Raw genomic sequence first — 6886 nt, forward strand, 5'->3', positions numbered from 1 at the left:
ATTGGCGAGGGGTGACCAAATTACTCCCATCAATTTTTTTGGCACGCGCACGACCTCACACATCTCCCGTCCGCATGAGCTAGACGTCGCGTTCCCCTTCCTACACGAGATGAGTCTGGCTAAGTGGATCTGTCGATTCGGCTTTTCCCCATGGTGCTTTAAGATGGTGTCCTACATAGGGAGGTGCTAGCCACGTCGGCTCCTAGAGATGGGCTGGGCCGAGGACCCACAAACAGTCAATCAACGGGCCACATTCGTTGGGACCTTGAAGTAATCAAGATGGAACCCACCGACATCTGCATGAGTCGACATCGTGTTCCCCTTCCCGCACGAGATGAGTTTGGTTGAGTGGAAACTGTTGATTTGCCGTTTCCCCATGTTGCATTGAAGTTCGTGTGGTCTAGGATTTCGATGCAGCCCACCTAATCAAACTACCCTAAAATTGCATCCACAAAGCCCATCTGAGAGGGGTGGAGGGGGGTGGGGTGGGGGAGGGAAGCAGGGAACCAATCATAACCTTAGACTTCGGCTGGAATTTGTATCAATCTCATGGATAAAAAAAAGGAAGACACATGTAAAGGAAATATAGATAAGATATGTTGCAATCCACCTTTTTTATGTCTTGTAAGAACCGGCATTCACAAATATAAGTTACAATTCATATGAGATTTAAAACATAGCCCTGGATGTTGGGTACACAATCAATTATTTTCAAATAACTCTCCTGTCCAACATGGTGCGTATGGAAAAGAATCTCCTACACTTTGTAGACGTAACTCGTCCAAATCTTGAACATTTGAGCTACATAAATGATAAGCAACCACTCTTGTTCTTGATACCCACAAGAAGGCAATCTCTTTGTATGGATGGAACCCAAGGAAATAAATATCTCCATGCATATACTCACTTTCAGCATTATCTACGCCCTCAAGAACAGTAGCCTTGTCAAAGTCCCATTCAAGTTTATCTTCCACTAGTGCTTCTTCACCATCTCTATTGCAATTCCCTTCATGCAAGATCCACGGCCCAGAGTTTTCAACACGGGAGATCCAAGAAAATTTTGCTACCACCGACAAAAGGCTTATGTCAATCTTCACTCGCCACTTCATTTTACCACATACTTCGGTAAGCAACCAAACCCGAAGTCGGTATGACCTGCAATTACGAACTAAAGCGCAATAAACCCCCTTCTTTGATTTCCCTAGATAAAGATCAGCACGCTTGGTTTTACTGCCTGTTGGCGATTTGATCACTTCATACTCTCCATGGGATAAGGTTATGCTGCAATTACCAAGTGGAAAAGAGAACATATTATGATAGATAATACAATGAGTTTCAGCAAAGCAAAAACCAAAATTAAGTGAGCATGCATGTTTAAGGTGGTGAGTGGATACCGCATGATAGAGTCATTTTGACAATGCACATAATGACATAAAGCGCTCCTTGCCAGTAGACGGTGTAGCGATGCTCTGGCTGCCAATCTGACTGCATGTCGGCCATGGTCCCAGCAGCCTCCCCTCTCTGGACCAACAACTTCTCCTCCCATTGCCATGTCCTTGAAGAGAAGACACGTATTGCATACGGAGAGGGCGGCCATGCCGATTCCTTGGCGAACATTGTCGTGCTCAAGCATGCGAGGAACGTAAGGAAGGAGAAGCACCTCATAGTGCGTCGAGACGGTGGGGTCAAAAGCTAGGCACATGTCGACGCCTAAGTCCTCCATCCCGACGCACCCATTGCCGTGTCGCCGGATTAACGACGACTTGATCCCAGAGCAAGAGAAGGCCGTTACAGTGATCCTTGATAGACAAATGACCGGCGAAGTCCGTGTCCAAGTAGTCAAGCCTGGCGGTGATCTTGCGCTGTATCAACGGACTTCCGAAGAATTTCGGGGGAGTCGGATTGAGCTGCTCCATGAAGAAGATCCCATGGAGCGAGAGCGGGAGGAGGTCTGCCCGCAGCAGGCGGCGGTCGTCGATGACAGCGCGCCAGCTTTTGCAGACGCAACGGCACGCGGCGAGGCTGCGCGGCGCGAGGTGGCCGAGGACGCATGCCAGGATGTCGTCGGGTACTAGCAGCGGCTGCGCCGCCGCAGCAAGGGCCATCAAGGACGGCTATTCCTTGTAAAACAGGCGGAAACGGGTTGATGGAGGAGACGTGATATATGCAGATCGATGGAGTGGGTGGGAATCGACTCGGTCTTGAGATCCCAGTTGGTAGTCATAGTAGTCATCGGAGTGCTGATGGCTGATGGTATCTGGTTAATCGATGGTTGAAATCTCCGGTTTGCATCACAACTCCAATCTACCCGTTTTCTACGCGTACGGGTTGCATCACAACTCCAATCTACACGTAATAATATCGATATCGAAGGAGGCATCTTTCGGAAAAGTGCTCTTGACACTACTAGGATAAATTATGAGGTGAAGAAGAAAGAACTCGTAAGAAAAGGCTTGTCTTCTCTTATTTAATAGAAGACAAAAGATGATCTCTTAGCATAATATGTCTCATCATGTTTTTAGAAATAATTAGTTATTGAAAATAAGATTACAGCGTGTTTGGTTCAGGGGAATTAGAGATGGGGAATGGGAGTTGAGGGGTAAGGAGATTAAAAATCCACTGTTTGATTAGAGGGAATGGGAGTTTAAGTGGGAAGGGGACTGGGAGTTGGGAAAGCCAATTCCCATTGATATCTTTTCAGGCGGTACCCTGTTAATTCGTGAGGAGAGTTTTATCCCACGCCAATTCCCATCATAGCCAAACAAGGGAATGGGAGTAAAAATCTACTTCCCGTGCCTAATCCTTTCATAAACACCCTTGTGCAAACTTTCATTCCCTTACCTAAGTGTTTACCAAACAGGCTGTAAGAAATGACCCATTGTAGACATTTTTTTTGAGCGGCTGCTACAAATGAGCCGGATGATTTCCCAGGAAATCATCCGGCTAGCCAGCCGTCCGATCTGGCGCCTGTGATGTTCGATGGCAGCAGTCTGTCCCCGATTCATACCGCGTCCTTCTCTGCAGTGATGAAGGTGCAGCGGCCCCTTGTCAAATCCACACCGCGCCTCCTCGAACACATGGTTTGTGCAGCAAAAACAACGGATTGGCAACGGCGCCGGCGACCTCTCAGCACCGGAGCCGCCGGAGATGCTGCTTCATAGCTCCAAAAGAGTCGCCGGCGTCCCGCTGCATCGCAGCGCCGAGACTCACCGAGGGGCTGCACCATGGTAGCACCGACAGCTGCAAAAAGAAAAAAGCTTCAACGCAGCAGTGACGAGTGACGACACCCCGACGGAGCTCCAGTGCAGCTCCATGGAAGCACCGTCGACGCCGGCGAAGCTGCATTGCAGTCCCGGCGACGCTCCATTGCAGCTCTAGTGGAGCTCCATTGCAACCGCGGCAAAGCTCGAACGACCGCGCCGACGCTCCATTGCAGCCGCGGCGAAGCTCCGACGACCCCCGGCGACCCTCCATTGCATCCCGACGGCGCTCCATTTCAGCTCTGGCGGAGTTCCATTGCAGTCACGGCGAAGCTCGAACGACCCCAACGGTGATCCATTGCAGCCGCGGCGGAGCTTAGACGACCCTCCATTGCAGCCACGGGCGCACTCATTGCATCGCCGGCGATGACAGCGGATGTTGTGACGCGGCATGCGGCAGCCATGGCGGAAGCTGCGACGACGGCGGAATCTGCGGTGGAGCGCGGGGATGCTGCGATGCAGCTCCGTTGAAGCTCTATTGCAGCCCTGGCGGCGTGAGGGTGAATCAGCCATGGGCCGACGACTGTCACTTCCTCCTCTGCGGTGATGCTGCTTTGAACGAGAGAAGGGAAAGGATGGAAGAAGATAAGGCGTAGGCGATTGGAGTGGTGGGCGGGCCCCACAGCGCCACGTGTAGCACAGGAAGAGCGGCTTACGGGAGAGAGTTATCATCCGACTTAATTTAAATGTTTTCTTTTTTTTGTCATCTTTAAATTACATGTAAGACTTAAAATAAAATTATCTTATCAATCATTGTATATGTCCTTAGTATTACGTGAACGCTCAAGCTTTCTTTCTCTGTTAAAACAATAAGCGCTGGTTCGTAACCAACTATCCGTAAGTGTAGCATTACGGACTGAATTGCACGGAAGAATGCTACAGGCTGATGTGTTGAGCAGCCGTTCCCTGATTTTTCTCTGCAGGCCCTCCGTGATTTTTGTCTGGGCTAAGCAAACGCTACCACATCTGTCCATAAGCGTTGGTCCCTAATCAACTATCTGTAAGTGTAGCATTATTGCTGTTAAAAAGACAAATAACAGCAAAGGCTGACGCCGTTAGCTAGCTACATCGATAACAGAAATGGGCAATATGAGGCCTTTGCATTTTGCTCAGCTTGTTTTTCGGTTGCAAGATAAATATGGAGCGCTAATATGATTCTACCACTGGTATGTTCTTTCTTGATGACTGTGAACCTGTTTGTGCCAATGATTTTTTTTCTGAATTATGTTTGCGCATATGGGCAATATGAAAAAAGTGGGCCAACAATGATGATGCGCAGAGCGGAAGCGGAAGAGAAGTAAGTATCTTCTCATTTATCATTTCCCATGGCAGAGTAGAGCTGGCGCTGCAACGGATGTCGGTGTTATGGCATGCGCAGGAAGAGCAATGGTACAACCTCTCCTTGGTCGTGCAGCACCGGCTGGCAGAGGAAGAAATCTACGGCGAGCTTGCGAGCGAGGAGGCCGTGGCGGCCCCGGTCGCGAAGAACCCCAACTTTGTCGCTTATCAGCAGGCGCAATATGAGGCTGCATGCTCACGCCTCACGCAACGTGCCCACGACTCATTCAGACAAGGAGGCGGCGCTAGCGATTGTGGACGAGAATGCGGGTAGCTGCGCATTGTTGGCGCCGATACACTGACGAGGCTGGCTGTCCATGTCCATCGTCAACCTCACGTGCACCAACACTGCACAGGCCACAGACTCCGACGAGGAAGCACAACTATACGTATCCTGGTGGGTATGGTGGGACCCACTTATCAGTAGCGCTGTTTGGTCCACCCGTGCTACTGGTAAATACTCTAGATAGCAGTAGCGCTTACTCTCGACCCGCACTACTGTAAAGTAGCAGTAGCATGTGGCTTTGGTCCGCGCTACTGTTAAGCTTCCACCTATAAGGTTTTTCTTAATAGTGATGACGAGACGATGTCACTGTCCATGTTTAGAAATAATGTTCTCCCCGCTCTTTCTTCGTTCCGTTGGTGTGTTTATCACCAACAAAGGATGAGTGAAGCCAACGAAATGGGAAAAGAACAGACAGAACATTGTTGTTTCAGACTCACACTGGAGCTATGTCCGAAATATATATGTGTTTAATTTACTATTCTGTGGTGTATGAACACTCAACTAATATATTATTCCCTCCGTCCCATAATATAAGAGTGTTTTTGACACTATGCTAGCAAAAACACTCTTATATTATAGGACAAATGGAGTAAATAAAAGTAGATGCCACTATCGAAATAAATCTCTCTGTCTAACTATGACGTGTAGGGTTTCATTTGTCAGTATTTGGGCGTAAACAAAAGGGCCGCCTTCCCGGACTACCTTACATATCTTCTCTCACGGTGTCCATCGCTCCCTCTGGTGCCTAAACATGCACCTGGTCATTTCTGTTTTTAAAGTTGTAAAAATTAAAATACATGAAATCGATGCTCAAACTTGCCTCGACGTCAAAATACGATGCTATTTCCCGTGTGTAGGAGTGGAAGGTGCTCACATGGCATGTATTTCTTGTTTGTATCCATTAATCGAGCTTATACGACGTGTGTGCTCCTGCTGGTCAGCTGTAACGCCCTTGATTCGGCTATATCTCCCACGTGTCGAAGCACGATTTAGAGGCATAACCGCATTGAAAGCAATGTCACAAGTGAGGTAATCTTCACACAACTCATGTAATACATAAGGGAAAAGATACATAGTTGGCTTACAATCGCCACTTCACACAATTACATGAATAAAGCATTACATCATCCAAATACAATCAAGGTCCGACTTCGAAACCAAAATAAAAGAAGAACCCCAAATGCGACACGGTCCCCGATCGACCCCAACTGGGCTCCACTACTGATCAACTAGAACGAAACAACACAAAGGACAAGATCTTCATCGAGCTACTCCTGAGCCTGGTTGCGTCACCTGCTCGGTAACATCGGCATCCTTGGAAGAATCTGTGAGCCACGGGGACTCAGCAATCTCGCACCCTAGCGATCAAGACTATTTAAGCTTATAGGAAGGGTAAACGGTATGAGGTGAAGCTGCAACAAGCGACTAGCATATATGGTGGCTAACATACGCAAATGAGAGCGAGAAGAGAAGGCAAAGCACGATCGAGAAACTATGATCAAGAAGTGATCCTAGAACAACCTACGTCAAACATAACTCCAACACCGTGTTCACTTCCCGGACTCCGCCGGAAAGAGACCATCACGGTTACACACGCGGTTGATGTATTTTAATTAAGGTCAACTTCAGGTTTTCTACAACCGGACATTAACAAATTCCATCTGCCCATAACCGCGGGCATGGCTTTCGAAAGTTCAAATCCTCGCAGGGGTGTCCCAACTTAGCCCATGACAAGCTCTCACGGTCAACGAAGGAATAGACCTCCTCCCGAGACATTCCGATCAGACTCGGTATCCCGGTTCTACAAGACATCCTCGACAATGGTAAAACAAGTCCAGCAAAGCCGCCCGATGCGCCGACATCCTGATGGGAGCTGCACATATCTCGTTCTCAGGGCAACACCGGATGAGACATCCTACGAGTAAAACCAGCCCTCAAGTTTCCCCGAGGTGGCCCCGCAGTCTACTCAGTTCGGACCAACACTTAGACAAGCACTGGCCCG

The sequence above is a fragment of the Triticum dicoccoides genome, chromosome 3A (genome assembly GCF_002162155.2).
Source record: "Triticum dicoccoides isolate Atlit2015 ecotype Zavitan chromosome 3A, WEW_v2.0, whole genome shotgun sequence".
NCBI lineage: Eukaryota > Viridiplantae > Streptophyta > Magnoliopsida > Poales > Poaceae > Triticum > Triticum dicoccoides.